This window comes from Suricata suricatta, chromosome 9 (assembly GCF_006229205.1).
Source record: "Suricata suricatta isolate VVHF042 chromosome 9, meerkat_22Aug2017_6uvM2_HiC, whole genome shotgun sequence".
Taxonomy (NCBI): Eukaryota; Metazoa; Chordata; class Mammalia; order Carnivora; family Herpestidae; genus Suricata; species Suricata suricatta.
The window spans coordinates 77343915-77353914 of NC_043708.1; the positions used below are offsets into that span (position 1 = coordinate 77343915).

The 10000-nt window shown below is 36.9% G+C and overlaps 1 protein-coding gene across 4 annotated transcripts in view; it reads left to right on the forward strand.

Annotated features, from left to right (window-relative positions):
* Window positions 1–10000, forward strand: part of C9H15orf41 (chromosome 9 C15orf41 homolog) — a 208010-nt gene that overhangs the window by 64087 nt on the left and 133923 nt on the right. The gene's annotated exons all lie outside the window — the stretch shown is intronic.

Here is a 10000-nt window from a genome sequence, read left to right on the forward strand (position 1 = left end):
TGGTAGCAATTAGCTAACAGGTTTGTTCAGTGCTATTGGCAGAGGCATCCATCATCCCCCTCCCTGACCACACTTTTTGTCTGGTGTGGACTATGGAGATCAATAGAATTCTATATAGGGGAAATCACCTCAGCTTTAATGAGCTGCAAGTCTCAGTCAGTCTTGGTTTGTATTTTTAATTTTTTCCTTTTAAAATTAGAAATCGGAGAGAAAATCCTATTCCTTTGGGAGTAGAGAGTGCGGTGTATGTACTATTACTTTCACCAGATCAATGCTCAGTTTTAAATTGTTTTTCTTTGTAGAAAAAGGTGTAACTAACAACATGGGACACACAGGACATGCGGTTTCAGTAACATATACTTTAATAATATCTACTTTTAAGGAGTACCTTTTGGTTCTTTGTGGGATAATTTTTAGAGTATGATATGTATGTTCTGCCCAGTGTCTCCAGAGTTAGAATCCCAAGTGGCACTTCGGTAACAAAGTGTACTGACTTTTCTCTTGCGCATGGCTAAATATTCTACAGTCCTTTAGAATACTTTTGTGCCGTGCTATTGCTTACCCTTTCAACAAAACTAACACACTGGTAGGATACGGCTAGAGACAGAGTTTCAGAGAAGGTAAGTGACTTGGCCAGAGTCCTAATTATTGCTACATAAAGCCGACCCCAGCGCCCAGATTCCAAATTAAATCTGTTCAATTGAATTATTTTTCTTCCTCCCACATTAGACAGTGTTATAGGGAAAGTTTACTCGCATTGTGCCATTTTCTTTTCCTCCTGAAATCCAAATGGGATTTTTAGTTGTTCTGAGGGAGTGTAGTCAGCATTTTCATGGTTTTCTGTGGCCTCAGGGTAACCCAATGAGGTAGGTGAGACATAGAAGGCCAGTTTAGAGGCTGGGAAACAGACTGTAAGAAGTTATAAATGCAGGTGGTAGTAAAGGGCTCAGTGGTGAATGGCGATGCTCGAATTCAGGTTTTCCAGTTCCTCGTCAAGCTCATTCAGCAGAATGGTACGGTGAGTAAGGTACCAGTTAGGATAATTGTTGGGAAAATGCTCTTGGAATATGATTGCAGGTTTTCGTGTCACATTGCAAAACGGGGCAAGAGCAGGAGATGAAGAACTGTTTACTGTCATGCGTCAGTTCCTGGGGATTGAGCCCTACCCCGCTCAGCAGTCTTTCTTCTTAGCATAGGATATTACCAACAGCGTTTGGATTAATTATGAGTAATAGGTAAATCACATTTGGGTCTGTTTTCCTAAAAATGAAAATCCTTACATTTTCAACAAACCCTTTATGTATCAAAATGCATTTCCCCCCCGGTTTTTGCCATTTTTTCTAATTGCACCAATGGAGAGGATAATTGGAAAGTGATGACCAGTCACAGCCTGGGTTGCTAAGGAAGGCTGAATTTTCATTCCACGTTTTATAATCTACCCCTGGGATCTCACCTTCCCATTTTAACTTGTACAAGAAGACTAGGGGCTTTACCTTTTTTATTGTTGTTACTGTATTGTGCTCCCCAATTTTAGTACACATTCAGCTCATTAAGTCCCAAGTATTAAGTGTATAAGTGAATGGAATACATGACTGAGCATCACAGTTCTTAGTGACATACTGTAAGATCGGATTAGACTTTGAGGAGTCCCTTACTAACAGTACTGGGATATTGATTCCTTTGGAATTCGTGTTCTTTATTCTGTAGTTCATCAGGAGCTCTTTGAGTGCTGTTAGTATCATAAGCACTTGGTGCTATGGTAGATGGAAATAGGAATAAAATTCACAACTTTTCATCAAAGAACTCATAGCTTGGTGGGATGTGTGAAGCACATACATAATAATCTTTCTCTCTGTGCTTTTAGAGGTAAAAACATGCTGGAAGCAGTCCTCATGGGCTGGGGGAGGGGGAGAAAGTTGGCTGTAGGGGAAGACAATTTAAGACCGAGAACTCTGTGTACCAAGGAGGGAAAATGGAAAAGTGTAAGGTCTGCTTAAGAACAGTCCAGAGTTGCTAACTAAAAGCTTGTATGTAGATTCATGGTGAGAACTAAAGTTGGCCAGATTCAGCTGGGATCATATGATAAAGATACTGAGTTCCAGATCTGGGTGTTTGTATTTAAATTAGCAGGCCGTGGGAAACCACTGATGGCTCTAACTGGCCAGGTGACATGATCAGAGCTTCTGTTTATCTATGATAGTGATTTTCAGCGAGACAGATGTGGAGAATGTCATGTACCTAGCAGTGACCTGGGTCCTCCAGAACTCCTAGCACTGTTCTGTGACTTCATTCCCTCCTCCACTCAAGAAAGCATCTTGGAAAACAATTGAAGAACAGTGATATGAAATATCCAAATCAACGTTCATTTTTTTTTTTAAGAAAAAAGCACTATTTATTTACTTAGTGGTAAGGTATAAATAATTTGTAATATCCTCTATAATGGATCATGACACAGAGCTGTGTGTTGTGACAGCAGTTAAAATTCAAAGCTGAAGATAATACAGCAACACTATGAAGAATGGATTGAAGTGAGGAATTACTGGGTATCGTGAGAAAGAAAAATTAATAAGCCATTACATTATTCTTGGAAAATTTTAAAATGGTTTGAATCAGGGTTTGCAATGGAAGTAAAAGGGGAGTTAAAGTCTGTAGGCATGGCAGCTTACTGGATACTGGTGACGAGCAAGTGATAAGAGCCTAGGATGAATCAGAAATTTCAAACTGGCATATCTCATAATATACAAATAAGAGTTGCTATGAATTGGGAAAGGTAAAATAATTCAGTCTGGGCTACTTAAATTCAGCTTGGAGCACATCTTATAGAATGCTTCTGTAAAGTTGGACTTTAGGGCTCCTTCTTGGGAAGATAGTGTAGATTTGCGATATTTGTAAATGGAATGTATTTTTCCAAGACTGAATAGGGGGAGGCACTCCCCACTCTCTATGTGACTCCTCATTTTATTTTTAAGTATTCAGGTTATTAATCCTTCAAATTATTAATGATTGACTTTCCATTTGCATGGCACCTTCAATTTTTCTGCCCTCCAAATGGTGATAAAATGGGGTGCCTGAGCGGCTCAGTTGGTTAAGTATCCAACTTCAGCGCAGGTCATGATCTCGTGTTTCGTGAGTTCGAGCCGCATGTGGGGCTCTGTGCCTGGAGCGTGCTTCAGATTCTGTGTCTCCCTCTCTCTCTGCCCCTCCCCTGCTCATGCTCTGTTTATCTCTCAAAAGTAAATAATCATTAAATAATTAAAAAGAATAAATGGTGGTAAAAATCAATGTAAAGAATTAATGTATATTCTAGGAGTAAGTGCCTCATTGAGAGGAAGTGAATGCATGGAACTTCTCTAGCTTAGTTTAGAGGGGACTGTTTCCAACTGTTTGCAAACCTCTTGCTTATTGATTACACATTTATTTAATGGCAAATATTACTTCCTTATATAGTGCAGATGGGTGCTGTTCAGCCTTTTATATAATTTGAAAACATTTTTTAAAGTCTTAATTAAAAGACTTTTTCAAGCTTTTACACCATATGATGTTTTCCATTTCCTGAAAGCTCTATCGTATCGTATTCTGTACTTTGAAGGTTGTTGTCTGGACAGTTCAGGTGGTATTTCAGGGGTACGAATATTAGCTTACTTTGGCCCCTCAGTTTTTGTTGATAAAAATTCTTGTATCAGTGGGTAGACATTTTCTTGTATCCCTTTATAGACTTGCCTTTTATAGCTGGTGAAATGAGAAAATGACTTATTTTCACTAATTTGAAAAAGAAGTATAGAAGTATATTCATTGCGTGATAAATGTTAATAATACTGATTACACTGAAAGCTTTTGTCATTCAAGAAGCTCAGAATTGGAAATTAGATCCCAACTATGCTTTATATACAGTGTAATCAGTGGCATTTAACTTAATTTAATTAATCGTGTTATCTGTGATCGTGGGTATAAGTGGAGGATGGTTACTTGAAATTAAAAATAATCTACCTTGGCTATTAATGTTGATATCATACTGAAGTTCTTCCTCCTGGTATATTTTTCTCGACAGCTTGTAAGGAAACTTTAAGGTGGAAAAGTAAACTGATTCAGTGAACAGGCCGTTAGGGCAGCGGGGAGATGTTTGAGAGGATCCTTGGGGAAAGACCAAAGGGATTGGTGATTGATTCACAATCTTAAAGACAAGAGTAGTCAAGGACTTATGACAAGTTATTGCTTGATTTGGCAGAAATAATCCCCAGGACCCTCACTGGGACTTTGAGAAGGGTCGGAAATAAAAATTGGTTCCCATAGCTTTGAAGACATGCAAAATGAAGGAAGTCAGACACTAAAAGACAAATATTGTATGATTGCATTTACATGAAGTACTTAGAGTAGGCAATTTCATAGCAACAGAAGGTAGAATAGTGATTGCCATTGGCTGGAAGGAGGAGGGGACAGGAAGTTATTATTTAATGGGTATGAAGTGTCAATTCAGGAAGATAAAGTTCTAGAGACAGGTGGTGGTGATGGTGTTACAACAGTATGAATGGACTTATTACTACTGAACGGTATACTTAAAAATGGCTAAAATGGTAAATTTTATGTTGTATATTTTTCCACAATTTACAAAAGCCTTTAAAAAAGTGGTTCATGCATAAAAAAGTGGTTTTATGTGCAAAATTTTCTGGTATAGTCCTGATTTCATATACATTTTTTTTCTGTTTAGAGAAGATGAATTTATAGTATAGTGGCATCATCTTAGAACTTTAAAAAATACTTCTATTTACATAGATTGAAAAATAAGGAAAACTCTGTTTGGGTCAATATTTCTTATTTTTTAGTTTGATACGAGATATAGATTATTGATATTTCTGGTAATTTCAGAATATTTGTTGCAGAACTCTCTTGATTTGTTTTTCTTCCTTAGAAACATGGTCACTAGAAACACTTTTTAAAAAAATACCTATTTTTGAGAGAAAGAGCGAGTGAGCACAAATGAGAAGCGGCAGAGAGAGAGGGAGTGAGAGAATCCCAAACAAGCTCTGCAGTGTCAGTACAGAGCCCGATGCAGGACTCAAACTCACAAACTGTGAGATCATTATGGGAGCCAAAATCAAGAGTTGGACGCTTAACCGACTGAGCCACCCAGGCTCCCCTACAAATGTTTTTTGTTTATCTTGAGAGAACTAGTTAATTTGGATGCCAGATTATATTACACAGTTGCCCCTTTTAATTAAGGAGCAACTTTTTATTTTAGATTTTTTTTTAACCAGGTAAATTGACTAGGGGTAACCAGATTCTTGTCTGATTCTAGCGAGACACCAAATTGTTTTTGAAGTAATTGTATTTATAATTACAAAGCAGAATATGGAAATTACAGAATGGAAATCAAGCAATTTTTTTTTCCTTCCCAAATAATGAAATGCACTAAACTGAGAATTATCGTGGTTTGTATTCTTCAGGGGGGTTAACAGCTTAGTTGAATTGGCACCAAACCTTGCCTGTTTGCGGTTATTGCCTTCTGCTGTCTACTCTCCGACAGCCTCCCTGCCATCTCCTGTCCCTTCCCAACACACACATTGTGGGGGGTGGGGTGGGGGCGTGTTTTCAGATAGGTGTTCTGAATTATTGTGCCTCTTGTGGAGATCTGTGTTGAATCCTGAGCTGTGTTCTCCCACTTAGTGTTAAGCCATGGATACCAGTTTTGGCCTCCATCTTTAGAGCTCTTTTTGCACTAATTCTTTTTTTCTGCAAAGAACTTCTGAAATTCACATGGACCTTTTCTTCTAGAGTTGCAACACCCTGTACCTCCACATTCCATGAGTAGAGCTCATCTCTTGGCTCTCATTGTTTGTCTGTACTTTATCCACTGGCTTAAATCACCTTTCAGTTTTGTTCCTTATCTCTTTATTTAGTTTTTAGCTGCTTAAGGCAATTCAAGTAAGCAATAATAATATCTGATATTTATGTAGCACATACTACATGCCAAGTACTTTCTAGGATCTCTACTGCTTGGACATTTAATCCTCAAGACAAGTTTATGAGACAAGTAGTATTATTATCCCCACTTACAGATGTGGAAGCCGAGGCACAAGATCTTAAGTGACGTGTTCCAGGTCAGACCTTAAGTAGCAGCAATCCACCTCCAGGACCCATGCTCTTAGTGATTATGTTAAACTTGCTCCCTAGGAAAAACAGTATTTTGTCACTCAACTCTGTATTGTGAGACTTGTGTGGGTACATCGTTTTCACGGGCCAGAAAGTTTGTAAGTCAACGCCATAGTTCACAAATGTCATTGTCTGAATACAGACTCATCAGATTTCCCAGTGTATCCAAAAAAGGGTCTTATGTTTTTGTAACTCTCAAACAGACTTTTAAGAGCTTGTGTAATTCATTTACTTATGTCATATAGCACTATATGTCTTTATAAAAAGGAGTATTAACATATAAGTGCTTAACCTTTACTTCTTAATGATGAGCTTCTAAATTGTTATTGTGCTGACATAATTAGGTGTAACGCCTAAAATGCTTTGTGTGTATAGCTATAAAAAGAAAGTAATGTGATCTAGGACTGACAGTAAAGCTGTATCTAGGAAAAAATCCTATGGAAGGTTGAAATTGAATGTGGTAACTGCAATTATCTAAAAGGAAGTCTATTACCTTATGATAAAACTGTCAAAATAATGATTGGGTACTCCCACAAATTGTACAGAGAATCAATAAAACCAATATTACGTCACGGTTTGAGAATTTAGGAATTCCACTTTCTCCTAATTCATGAGAAGATGCTAATATATTTAAGAATGAGATAATTGTAAGGGCTTTTTTCCTGCTTCATTTTTTAAGTAACTCTTTGCTTGAGAAGCTTGATAAACAACATTCTTAGAAAATATGAATGTGTATATATATTTATATATGTTCATTAACCAGATAAAAACGTACAGACAACATGAGCTACTTTCTTTTGCCTTGCAAGGGCATAAAATCCAACATTTTGAGTGTATCTTCTTTGTTGATGGTGAATAACTTTCATTTCATTGAGGGCCCTTGCTTTGACCATTTGATCTCTGATGTCATTGTATATAAGCTAGCCTCTTTATTTTAATGAGGATTACCAAATTATTCTTGCTAAAACTAAACTGTATGCACAGGTAAATGATTTGTCTTCTTCACTAAGCCACCTAATCTCCAGCTTCTCATTTTTTTTGTCCTTTGATCTAAGAGGACATTTTATATAATAATATAGGAATATTTGGTTCCTGCTCTTGGTTCATCCCCTGTTAACTCACATCTGTTAGTTAACTTGAATTACATATTGTATTGATAACATATCTACCATTTACTTACAACTCTAGGATTGAGAGGATATTAAGGAATTCAGCAGATGACACATAAAACATGTGAATGGAACCTTACTGTTTAAAATGTTTTGGGGCGCCTGGATGGCTCAGTCGGTTAAGAGTCCGACTTCAGCGCAGGCCATGATCTCACAGTTTGTGGGCTCGAGCCCCACGTCAGGCTCTGTGCTGATCTCTTGCTCAGAGTCTGGAGCTGAGCTTCGGATTCTGTGTCTCCTTCTCTCTCTATCCCTCCCCCGCTTACACTTTGTCTCACTCTGTCTCTCAAAAACAAATAAATGTAAAAAAATTTTTAATTTCAAAAGTTTTGATAATGTTTTCTTTGACTCCTGTAATAACTCTTTGACATAGATAACACAAATGTTATTTTGTGATCTTATAATGAGAAGCTCGAGGTAAAAGACCTCACAGTATGCTTAGAAAGGGCAAGAACTGGGGCTTGATCTCGGATCACCCACGCCTACCTGCTCCCTTACTTACCCTTATTATGTGTCTGAATGCACAAAAGAAGGAACAAAAGCAATAAGGGAAGAGACCTAAGTCGTCTTTTCCATTACTTAAGGAACGTGAATTAACACTGTTGTTTAGACATTGCCCCAGTGCCTAGCTACTCTTAAGAGTCAGAAGAGTTTATCTTATTTCTACTTAAATCTCATCTGTTACCATTTGTGTGTGTCTCCTCTTGCTGAGTTGGAATCCCAATTTGATTTCTGTCACCATTGGTAACATCTCTGGCAGCCATAGTTTCAAAATCATATAACTTCTACCTCTCATTGTTATACAGATTAAAGATGATTTTGTAAAGTACCTAATGTGGTACTAGACACATCATAGGCACTCAAATGATAGTGACTTTTGTAGCAATAGGCAGTAGTATTCCAGCAGTTTCTTAAAACATATAAAGGAATTAATTTATCCTTCCTCGTCTTTTAGTACTCTTGAAATTTGAATTCTATGATAATTTTGGAGATCTGAAAACCTCTCAATCCTTTTTATGACACTCTATAATGGGAAGAAATTAATTATGGCCTTATCAAAGCAGCATAGAATGGGAGATTGAACTCAATTTCCTGAATTCTCTTATTAATTTATTTTAATTTAATGTATTTTTCTTATATTAATGAAACAATAGCATGTTTGGCCTTCTTATATATGTGCTATGGAAATTTATAACCCTTTATTCTGCTATGTAACTGTATCTTATAGTTCAGAAATTCCTTTAGCCAACATTTTGTCAATAGCAACAGGAGTTTTTTTGTTTTGTTTTTGTTTTTATTTTTTAATGGTAATAGAAGGGTTAAATATTTCATGAGCTTATGTCTGGGGCAGCAATTCCATTGGAGAGCTATAATTTTTCTTAGTAAAATTTTGATTGGGCTAATTTTAGATGTACAGAAAAGTTGCAAAGATAGTACAGAAAGTTCTCCCTGTACTTGTCACTCAGTTTAAAGTATGCCTAATGTTATAATTTTACGTGACTCTGGTACGTTTGTCAACAGTAAGAAACCCAATCAGTATATTACTATTAACTGAACTCCAGACTTTATTTAAATTGCACCACTTTTTCTCTTAATGGCCTTTTGCTGGTCCAGGGTCCAGTTCAGGAGCCCCCTTGGCGTTTAGTTGTGTTTCCAGCCTCTCCCCTGGTCTACGACAGTTACTCAGTCTTTCCCTTGTCTTTGATGGCCATGATGGTTTTGAGGAATATTAATGTCCCTCAGTTTTGATTTGTCTGATGTTTTTCTCATGATTAGGCGGGAGTTAGAGAATTTGGAGAAGACTGGCACAGAGGTGAAGTTTCCTTCATCATATCCTATCAGTAGGTACATGATATCAGTGCAGTTTATCACTGGCTATGTTAACCTCTTGGTTAAGGTAATGTTTGCCAGACTTCACCTCCATAAAGTTACTGTTTTTCCTTTTCTGTACTCTGTTCTTTGAAAAAAGTCATTAAATTTAGCCTACATTCAAAGATGAAGAGGACAATTTAACTTCATCTCCCGGAGAGATTATGTTGAAATATTATTTGGGATTCTTCCATAAGGAAGTTTTGGCTCCTATATTTTTTTATTCAGTCATTTATTTATATATGCATATATGACTTGTGATATTTACTTTCTACTTCTGGTTATAATCTCACTAGGCAACTTTTATTTAGATTCAGGAATTCAGTGTGTGCTCTGCATCCTAGTCTTTTAACCAGCCCTCCCCCATGTTACCATAAACTAAGCAGACATATGTCCTTGCCTGTTATTCATCTCAATGATGAAATTAGTTTACATCAGTCCCAAGTAAAGCCCTTTACAGGCCAACCGACAAATTCTCTTTAGTTAAATACTCTCCTTTATGAAAAGAGGACTGTCAATGCTACAATAAATGTCAAAGATAAATTTTCTCAGTATGATCTAAATTTTCATAAATCTCTTATATTTATTAACAAACACTTTTTTGTTTTGTTTTTGCAAATCAACTCGTTTTGATTGTTAGGGGCAATACTTTCTGAAATAAAAGTGAATTCCTTTAAAACCTGGGCCTGAATTTGGTTCTTTTCCATCCTTCATCACACCCTTCTGTGAATGATCAAACATGCTGGTCAGTCAGTGAACACCTTTTGTCTACAAGATGTGGGGTGGGTAGAATGTTCTTTGACCTGTTTATTTGG